The following is an 11,159-nucleotide window of genomic DNA, read 5'->3' on the forward strand; positions in this document are numbered from 1 at the left end:
TGGTTTGATCTGAGACAATTGGACTTAGAATTTAGGCAACACTCCCTTTGCAAAGGACTTGGCCAATGCCAACTTTCATGGAACCAAATTCTTGTGGATTGAAACTTCTTATGATACATCATTGAAGATCCATTTAAGTTCATCTGCAACATGATCATTATGAAGCTGCTATTTTAAACCTGTGACTTATGCCATCCTTTGAAGTCATCTGATACATGGGCAAAACTTAAAGAAGATCATGGAGTTGTCAAGCTTCGATGTGGCTATCTTTATTTGATACCTTGCTCTTCAACTTGCTGTTTGTATATTGATTATTGTGTGATTCTAAAGTCCAAGGGAAATTTGGGTTTCTATATGACATTCTTGTCTATTGGATTGCAACCCATTAGTCAGATCTTTTCAACTCTTACCTTTTAAATTTATGCTTAGGATTAGTCTCTCCATCTCCTCCCCATTTCTTTAATTTCAAAAATCTCTACCTCCTTTTAAAAATCTTCTTTTCTTGTGCTTGTTCTTTCTCTAAACTTTGACCTTTTTTGCAAGCTAGAAACTTTGGCCTTATGCCATTGCATTTTTAGACTCATTTTCTTAAATCAAACTTTGTAAATGAACTTAACCATACTTGACTTAAAATTTCAAAAGCCAAGAAGAACTAACACTCATTCAAACCATTTTTTAGGCCATTGTGCCTTTCAAACTTAAATTTTTGTTAAAAGCAATGCATCCACTTTGAAATTGTTACCACGAACTACGAGGTTTTGATCCCTCATTTCTATGTTGGTACGTAGGCACAAGTCCGAAGGTCTTGTCAAACACAAAAATATAATTAATGAATTCTTTTCTCATCCCTCCACTCTATTTATTGCAAACATCATTTTATACCAAAACACATATGCACACAAGAAAGGGCTCCGTAAGAGTACCTAGGACACTTTGGATGCTAACACCTTCCCTTTGGGTAACCAACCCCCTTACCTGTAATCTCTGGCATTTTATTAGTTTTGATTTGAAAACTTCTTATCTTTTGGGTTTTGTTCATACTTTTTCTCTTTTCCCTTGGAAATAATAAAAGCGCGATGGTGACTCTTGTTTTATTGACGTCTAGCTTATCCATAGCTTGATGATCATGAATTTACCGCTACATAAATTAAGTGGCGACTCTGCTGGGGAGTAGTCTCCAATGGGTTTAGCCTACTTTTTTGTGTGTGTAAAACTGTATATTTGATGTATGTATGTTTGTTTGTATGATATAATCTTCTTGTTGTGCTTGGTGATCTCTGAGTTGTGAGATAAGTTCTAACCCGATCTTGAGTGCAATTAAGATAGGAGGATGGTATAGTCATGTTCGACTTGTATGGAGTAGTCCTTAAACAAGTTGGCTTGAGACCCATCTACTCAATGGAAACCTTTTGGAGTTGGGAATGTCACACAAATATTTGTGGTTAGGCATTACTATCTTTGATTTGTGGTCCGAGAAGCTGAGGACCATAGAACATTTAACCCCTCTTGGCCTATATAGGATGTAGTGCGGATGTTCAAGTTTAGAGAAGTGAATTGTGACCAAATATTATGCAGATGGACAATTATATTGTTTATTTATGTTTTTTGTGATTACCATTTTCAGAGTAAAACATAAAGTAAAAATAAAACATCATAGATGTGGTTGAATAGAATTATATTTTATTGATGATCAAATTTGAAAATGTCCAAACAATGTTCACTTCTCCCTTAGGCATAGGAGAAGGATTTTCAAAAACAAATAAAAGCAATTACTTAGATCAATGCATAATAACAGGAATGTCAACAGTAGTCCAATTGTTGCAAGCTTTTCCATGCGTCACAAAATTGGTGCAATCTTCATCTTCATCACCCTCTAGCACCACAACTAAGTGTTGTTCATTACCATGAATGAACCCTCCGCTACGGAAACTGGGTTGCGCATCTTCAGATCTAATCACAAATGAACCTTGTTGGAAACCCAAATCGGCTCTGCTCTTGTTGTCGGAGAACTCTACCATCTGTCCCCACTGATCAGACTGACCCTCTTCAACAATCTTCTTTGCATCTTTGAATAAGGACATGGGTGCCCCAACTCTCTTTTCTTCAGCAATATGTAAGGCTTGGAACGGAGTTCCAACCTCATCCTTAACTTCTACATAAGAGAAAGATGACAGGTGGCTGACCAACAATGCCTTCTCCCCACCAACAATAACCAGCTTCCCATTTTTGACAAACTAAAACTTTTGATGAAACATTGAAGTAACAGCTCCTGCATCATGAATGCATGGCCTTCCCAATAGACAGCTATATGCCAGGTGGATATCCATTACTTCAAAAGTAATTTAGAAGTCACTTTGACCTATCTTCATTGGAAGGTCCACTTCGCCAATTACAGTCTTTCACGAACCGTCAAAAGCTTTGACGCGCACGCCACTATACCTCATAGAAGCTCCTTGGTATGACAACCTGTAAAGAGTTGACTTTGGAAGTATGTTCAAAGAAGATCCGGTGTCTACCAATACATTGGACAGAGCGTCATCTTTGCAATTCATCGAAATGTGTAGAGCGAAATTATGATTTCTACTCTCCTCGGGGAGTACTTCATCACATAAATTGAGATTATTGTAGGAAGTGATGTTAGCTAAAATATGATCAAACTGATCCATCGTAACATCATCTTCCACATAAGCTTGCTCTAGAACTTCCTGCAGTGCTTCTCTGTGCGCTTCTGAATTCATTAATAGAGGCAATACTGAAATCTGGGAGGGAGTTTGGAGAAATTGCTCCACCACATTGAACTCACTCCTCTTTATTAATCCGAGCACCTCATCATCATCGTTAGGCTTCAAACCGCTGGATTCACCAGACTGACACGTTGGAACACCAGGCAAATTCTACCACAGGCACATCAACCTTCTTGCTAACAGACAAATCTTCCACATTCTTTGGAAACATCGGCCCAAGACACGACCACTGTGGGTCACCTTAGTAACATCAGCTATGCTCACAACAGAACTGGTCGTAGGAAAAGGAACCTCTTGACCATTTTCTAACATGGTAGCATTATACTGATATGGGACAGCCTTATCGGATGCATATGGGATGGGGCCCACTAACCGTATAACCAATAACGATACCAATCTATTACTGACGCTGTTACTGTTGCTACTATCGTACTAGATTACTACTCTCTCAGGAGTCTTGAATACTAGGACTATAAAATTCACATTGTCATCTATATGACGGGACTGGACAATCTAAATCAAACCTTTATCCATCAACCTATGGATGTCTCTCTTCACAACCATACACCCTCTAGGATTGACACTGCAGATTGCAAAACCATCATGGTCATGCTCACAATCACTCACCATACATATATCCTTGTGCATTGTCACCAAGGACCTTCTAATAAAATGGACATCAAATACTTTGAACTCTCCAGGACAACCATCCACCATATTAACAGATTAATTTCCATGGGTGGGTAGTGGGTTAGCTTTGACATTTGGCGCACGGTCCTCAATGGACACCATTCCACTCTTGACCAGCTTCTGGATTTCATATTTCAGAGTGTAGCAGTTCTCTATATCATGACCAGGAGCTCCTTGATGAAAGGAACAACGGAGTTCCGGTTTGTCCCAACTCCTATGACATACGCAAAATTGTATCCCTCGAGAACCAACGAGGGATACAATTTTGTGTATGTCATAGGAATTGGGTCGAAAGAGATCTTCTTCCTCTCAAAATTTGATTGTTGTTGAAGATGATTATTGGTATTGTTGTTGTTGTAGGTGTTTGTTTGTTGTGGCGGTTGTTGTTGTTGACGTCGTTGTTGTTAAATTGGTGTTGACTGATTGTTTGAAAATACTGGGATCACAGATGATACTTGATGATGGTGTTGATAGGGTGGTTGACTTTTTCTTACATGAGGCATCCTCTGCCTCCCAACTGACACTGCATTAGCTTCACTCTCCTTCTTCTTACCAAATCTATTACCATATCTCTTGTTGGATGACACTTCCTCTTTAGATAACTGTCCCTCTCGGACACCTTCTTCTAGCCTCATCCCCATGTTTACCATTTCGGTAAAATCACCGGGGGCACTAGCAATCATCCGCTCATAATAAAATGAGCTCAGGGTCTTGAGAATTCTTTTGGTCATCTCCTTCTCTTCCAAAGGAGGAGTAATCTGAGCAGCAAGCTCCCTCCATCTTTGCGCATACTCTTTAAACGTCTCCTTTTTCTTTTGAGACAACGACCTCAACTGGTCCCTATCTGGAGCCATATCAAGATTATATTTGTACTGTTTCACAAATGCTTCGCCCAAATCATTGAATGTGCGGATACTTGCACTATCCAATCCCATGTACCACCTCACAGAGGCACCAGTCAAGCTGTCTTGAAAATAATGGATCAACAACTAATCATTATCGGTTTGAGTAAACATCTTTCTGGCGTACATCACCAGATGATTGAATGAACATGTATTCCCCTTGTACTTTTCAAATTCAGGCACTTTTAATTTCACCAGGATTTTCACATTTGGAACCAAACAAATTTCCGCAGCACTCTTTCCAAACAAATCCTTACCCCTCAAAGTTTTCAACTCCTTACGTAGCTCAAGGAATTGGTCCTTCATCTCGTCCATCTTCTCATACACATCAGGGCCTTCAGACAGGTCAAAATGATAGATGGTGTCTTCCGCACAGGGAAGAGTATGCACAATAGGCGGTGGCACAGACATGACCGGGCTAGATGTCGGCATGGAAGCAAAGGTAGGCGCAAAGCCTTCAGGCATAAAATTAGGCGGCATTCTCCATGGGAATCCGGCAGGCATGTTGTGTGCAAAGTGAGCAGCAGTTGCAGGAATGGTAGAGGTAGCAACCTCGGAAATAACAATCCTCTGAGGAGGAGGTGTTGCAGGCGTTGGAGAAGACTAACTCTGAGAGGCTAGCACTGACTCCATCATGGTAGTCAGACGGGAAATATCGTCCTTCAAGTCTCTGTTCTCTTGCTCTAAATGCTCCATAATCTTTGAGTGATTGGCGCGGGTATTGTATCGATGAGTCAGCTTGGCTGAAGCACAGAAGAAATACCAATAAGACATCTGGCGAAAGAGAGACCTGCTTATGCAAATGATGCATGAAATGGAATGCTTGATTGTTTTTATTTTCAAGGAACTTACTATATTATTTGCATATCTATCTCTCTCTCTCTCTCTCTCTCTATATATATATATATATATATATATATATATATATATATATATATATATGTATTCAACAATAATTGCAACAATTTGATATGACCATAAAAATCTCTTTTATTTATATAATTGGAAGGATTACACTGAGTACAATTTTAGAAACCAAATGAAAAATACAAGAGAAAAGGAGACTAGTCATCCTAAGGATCCCTAACAACAGCATCAGAAGATCTGGCGACAAGCGCTTACTTCCTTCGAATGTGTCGGATCTCGGTCTCAAAATATGCCTTCATCTGAGTCTTCCTGAGGACAAACTGGTCAACAATCTTCTTCCATGCAACGGAAGGCTGAGGCATACTAGAGGAAGAAGAAACCTCTAGTTCACTTTGTCTCTTCGTTACTCCGTAAGTAGCTTAATGGGTCCTTCTTTGTCCTTGGGCTCAAGTTGCAACTCCTCATACTTTCTGCTCAAAGCATGGAAACGCTCTTCCCACATATCGTTCTCTTACTTCATCTTGGCGAGCGCGTCTTCCAACTCCTCTACATATTGGTTAGGGAGAATTAATGGCTCATACACAACCATAGACATAGGTCTCTCACAATAATAAGGCATCTTCAACTCCAAAGCTCTCTTCTTCACCCAAAGAGTGTAAGCTTCCAAAGCTACACAATTGCACAGACCAAGCTCGGATAATCCCTTCCTATGCATATTATGCCAAGCATGCACAATCTTCTTCTTCAAATGTTGGGGATCTTTACCCTCTTGATAGAAAAAACCTTCTAACAAAGTGTTATTAGGTTTGTCTCTCAAGGGGAACCCAAGTTAACGACGAGCCAAAGAAGGGTTGTAATTGATTCCTCCTTGTGTACCAATGAGAGGCACATTAGAGAATTCACCACAACAATCAATAATATCCAAACTTCTCAATGAAGGATCATACCAAACTATATCATCATTAGTGAGAGACATAAGTCTCTAAGACCACCGTAGACATTGTTTGTTCTTCACAAAAGCAGGCGTCTCAGGCAAGTGCGAAATAAACCACTTGTACAGAAGAGGAACACAACACACAATCGTTCCACCACCTTTAGAATTCCTTAGATGCAGAGAGTAATACATATCTCCTAACAAAGTAGCCACAAGATTCCCAATGAAGAAGATTCTAATGGCATTAACATCAACAAAATTGTCAATGTTAGGGAACAAGGCTAAACCATAGATGAGAAACACAAAGATAGCCTCGAAAGCATCCACACTACCGGCTTGAGCAAAGGCAGTAGCTTCCTTGATGAGGAACTCAGAAGTCAACCCAAACAATCATCTTTCCTTCACCCAATGAGCCTCTATCTCAGACTTCTTCAAGTGAAGGGATTCAGTAATAAGATGAGATCTAGGAATCTCTTCCAATCCACTAAAAGGAACTTTGTTAGAATCAGGTATCCCCAAGAGATGGGCATACTCCTCCAACATAGGCACAAGCTGATAATCAGGAAAGGTGAAGCAACGGTAGAAAGGATCATAAAATTGAACCAATACACTCAGAAGTCCTTCAACCACATCAGCAGATAAAATAGACATAAGCTTCCCATGACGTTCCTTGAAACTTTTGTGTGATGGATGTTATGATGCGCATGAATGGATGAATGCAACAATCACAAATAAGGGATCACACACAACGCAAACAAAGGTCAAGGGATGAATCAAGTCATTGTCAAAATCAATCATCCATTTTGGTGGATTATGGTTTTCACCTTATCAACACCCAAGTTCCATTGATATTGACAAGACTTGATTGGATCAACCAATAATCAAGGGTTTGTTGTGAGTCACAAGCAAGGAGTGAACTAAGGATAACAACTTGTAGATCATGTTCTAAAAAGTTCCTAGAGTCTTAATTCCATCTATCGGATATTATAGGTTATGATGACTGACTCATCAACCCATAATATTCTCAAGAGAAACCCATCTGAGTGTAGTATCACGTAACAACTGTTATCAAGTCTACACCTTAACAGTCTCCGAACTACGTCCTAAATAGGCCAAGAGGGGTTAAATGTTCTATGGTCCTCAGCTTCTCGGACCCCAAATCAAAGATAGTAATGCCTAACCACAAATAACTTTTGTGACATTCATAACTCCAAAAGGGTGTCCACTGAGTAGATGTGTCTCAAGCCAACATGTTAAGGACTACTCCACACAAGTCGAACATGACTATACCATCCTTCTATCTTAATTGCACTAAAGTTCGGGTTAGAACTTATCTCACCACTCAGAGATCACCAAGAAAAACAAGTAGATTATATCATACAAACAAATAACATACATCAAATATACAGTTATATACATACACAAAAATAGGCTAAACCCACTAGAGACTACTCCCCAGCAGAGTCGCCACCTAATTCCTGTAGCGGTAAATTCATGGCCATCAAGCTATGGATAAGCTAGACGTCAATTAAACCAGAGTCGCCACCGCGCTTTTATTGTTTCCAAGGGAAAAGGGAAAAGTACGAACAAAACCCAAAACATAAGAAGTTTCAAATCAAAACTGATAAAATGCTAGAGATTATAGGTAAGGGGGTTGGTTACACAGAGGGAAGTGTAAGACCCCAATTTTGACCCTAAGATCCCTCATGCAATTTCATCATAAGCATTAGCATTGGGATCATGCCTTGGCATCCTCCTTACCCCTTCCTTCACTGGGTTTGTTTTGGGAGAGATCATCCAAGCACTTTCTGATTATATCATACTTGTATATTATCATTTTACTAACTAAAATACCAATTACATGTAGTCGCATCTATCTAACTCTTTTGTAGGTAGGGCATGATCTTATTGATTTATCAAGATCACATCTAGGGCATGTAGCGGGGTTTTCGTTACCTTTAGGTTTATTGACTAAACCAAAAGTCAACATACAATTTGAGTCGCCACCGCACTTTTATTTGTCCAAAGGAAAGGCTAAAAAAGCGAAGAAAAGCCAAGTAAGAAGTTTTTCAAATCAAAAACTAATAAAAATGTCAGAGATCTGCGTAAGGGGGTTGGTTATGAAATGGGAAGGTTTTATGCACCCAAAACATCCTTATTACTCTAAGGGAACCCTTTTTGCAAATATGTGTTATAGGTTGGTATTTGTGAAAATATTTGTACAAAAGATTAGGGGGATGTGAAGAGAATAGATTATATTTACAAATTTTGTTGCTTGAATGGATGAACCCATTGCCTACGTACCATCAAAAAGGAGGATCAAAACCTCGTAGTTCGGGGTAAAAATCTCAAAGATTGGTGAATTGATTTGATCAAAATCCTTAAGGTCTTTTGTTATCAAAAGGAGAAAACTCAACCTAAACCAACAATCCACCATGTGAGGAGGGCTTCAACATACTAGTGAGGGGTTAACCCTATAATAAGCATGGAAGACTTATAATCCATACACTAAGGATGAGGTGAGATTTACATCAACCACTATAATAACTCAAACCTATGACTAATGTTTTGAAAAGTTTTAACAAGTGGCCATTGGAACCCCAAAACAACTTGAAATGAGTTATATAAAAAGAGTTTTGAAAAGTTTTAACAAGTGGCCATTGGAACCCCAAAACAACTTGAAATGAGTTATATAACAACCACTATAAATACTTAATGTTTATTCACAATAAGTATTTATAAAAAGAGTTTTGAAAAGTCAAAGGCTTAAGGCCTAGGTTTCTAATTTGAAATAATGTCAAAGTTTTGAAAAGGATTTTGGCTTGGTTAGAGTGGGGAGAAGAAGAGAAGGGATATTTCTAAAGCATACATAGATAAGAGGAAAAAGAAACCCTTGGAGTTCCTTTTCTTGGAATCATAGAGATGATTCAAGATGCTCCTTTCCTTTGGACTTAACACACAAACAAACAATCAAACAAATTGAATTCAAGCTTCTAGGATCTCCATTTGGCTATTCATGACAATGGTACTCTTTTCACAATATCATGGTGGGATCCCTATCACACAAAATCAAACATCAAAAAGTTCACAACACAATAAGGGGAATGGACAAAGAATAAGTTTGGATGAGGAGTCCTTTGAGATCATTTTGGATTTTAGCATTCTAAAGGCATGAGGCCTAGTTGCTCTTCAACAAGTTTTTGCATTCTAAAGGCATGAGGCCTAGTTGCTCTTGAACTTCTTTAAGCATAGGTAAGTCCTAATTCTAAGTCCTTTCTCCTTTTGCATTTGGTTCACATAAAACAAACACAAAGCAAACACAAGATAGCAATATATTTATATACAATAATGAGCTCAAATGAGCAAAAGAAAAATGACATAAACATAAAATATGTGCTCAAGTGAGCAAAGGGAAAATCAATATGAATAATGAGCAAGAAATAAATGGCATTAAAAGTAAATGGCAAGAAATTAAATGCTCAAATTAAAGTTAGTAATTAGTGAGGTTATGTTAGCTTGTCATAAGACAATGTAGCGCTATCTTAAGGAATCGTAAGTGGGCTAATGTAGTAGCCACACCTATCTGAGGTCGGTCAATAAAAATATAGGCAAAGAACACAAGTTAGAGATCATGACTAGTAAGCCAAGCTCCATAAACTTGCCATGCCAAAATCAAAAGGGGAAGGGCCTTGTATTGATTTTAGGTTATTTGCTTGACCAAGAAGCAACCTATCTTGGACACAAATCAACTCACTTGATCATGGATCAAGTTGAGTTTGGTTTGGATCAAATAAGGTTAAACCACTCATTTGTCAAGACCAACCATAAGACTTTAACTCATTGGCCATTGACGGAAAGAAAGGGATGAAGATGAAAGGGAGCGAAAAAGAAGACCACAACCAAATCCAATTGGTCAAATGTGAATTAAATCATCATCAATCAACACCAAACAAAAGAAAAATGAAAATAACAAGTCAACAAGTCAACCATTTTTTTTTATTTTTTTTTGAATTAAAATAAAATGCAAATAAAAAATAAACAAATAAGGTCAAACCTCAAATTCAATTCAAATCAACTTCAACAAGTCCAATTAAATTCTCATAGGTTCAACATGGTCAAACAAACTTTGACTAATTTTTTCACCAACTTTTGAAACCAGAAAGTATTTAAAAACAATTTAAAATAGCACAATATGAATTAAAACCTCAAATAATCTCAAATCAAATAAGAAATTGATGAGACTATTTTTCATTGACTTATCATGATCCATAAATGCTAGGAAAATATTTTTGGATTTTTCAAAAGTCAGAAAATATTTTAAAATGAATTAAAACTATTAAAAATTAGATAATCCATGAAAAATATTAAATGATGTCACAAAAATAATTAAAAATCCAAATATGAAACTAGATTTTTCAAGAAATTTTTTGGAGTTAGTCTCATATTTTTATGACTTCAAATGAATTTTTAATGAATTTTTGAAAATCAAATGAATTAACTGAAAATAAAAGAAAATAGAATAAATGGAAAAAATCAACGCCACAGGATGGAGCTCATTAATTGACTTGGCATCCAAGAACTGTCCTGATGTGAGGACGCACGATGCAACCAAGTCAAACGCGTAGCAACATGTATTAAATGAAGTAAACATAATGGACGTGTAAGATTAAAACGTGGAAACCAAATCCAAGGGTCCTGGCCAGAAAACGTGGTGGTGGTGGTGGAAACCACCATCTTCTCCGGCCAGACAACCAATTCCGGCCACCAGTTTTAGGGAAAAAAGTTTTAATGAAAATGGAAAACAAGGACATGGAAATGAAGCTTGTGTGATGGAGATCATCACTGTACTATTGGATCTTCCTCACTCTTCCTATATTGAGAGAAATTTGAAGTGGAAGATCATGGTGTTCCAACTGTTTGCTCATGAAATGATGAATTGAAAACACCGATGGCTTACCTCAAGTGCGAGGTCCTCAGAAAACCACACAACCCGAGCAGGATAAAAATAAATCATCGGGGACA

This window comes from Lathyrus oleraceus, chromosome 2 (genome assembly GCF_024323335.1).
Source record: "Lathyrus oleraceus cultivar Zhongwan6 chromosome 2, CAAS_Psat_ZW6_1.0, whole genome shotgun sequence".
Classification (NCBI taxonomy): Eukaryota; Viridiplantae; Streptophyta; class Magnoliopsida; order Fabales; family Fabaceae; genus Lathyrus; species Lathyrus oleraceus.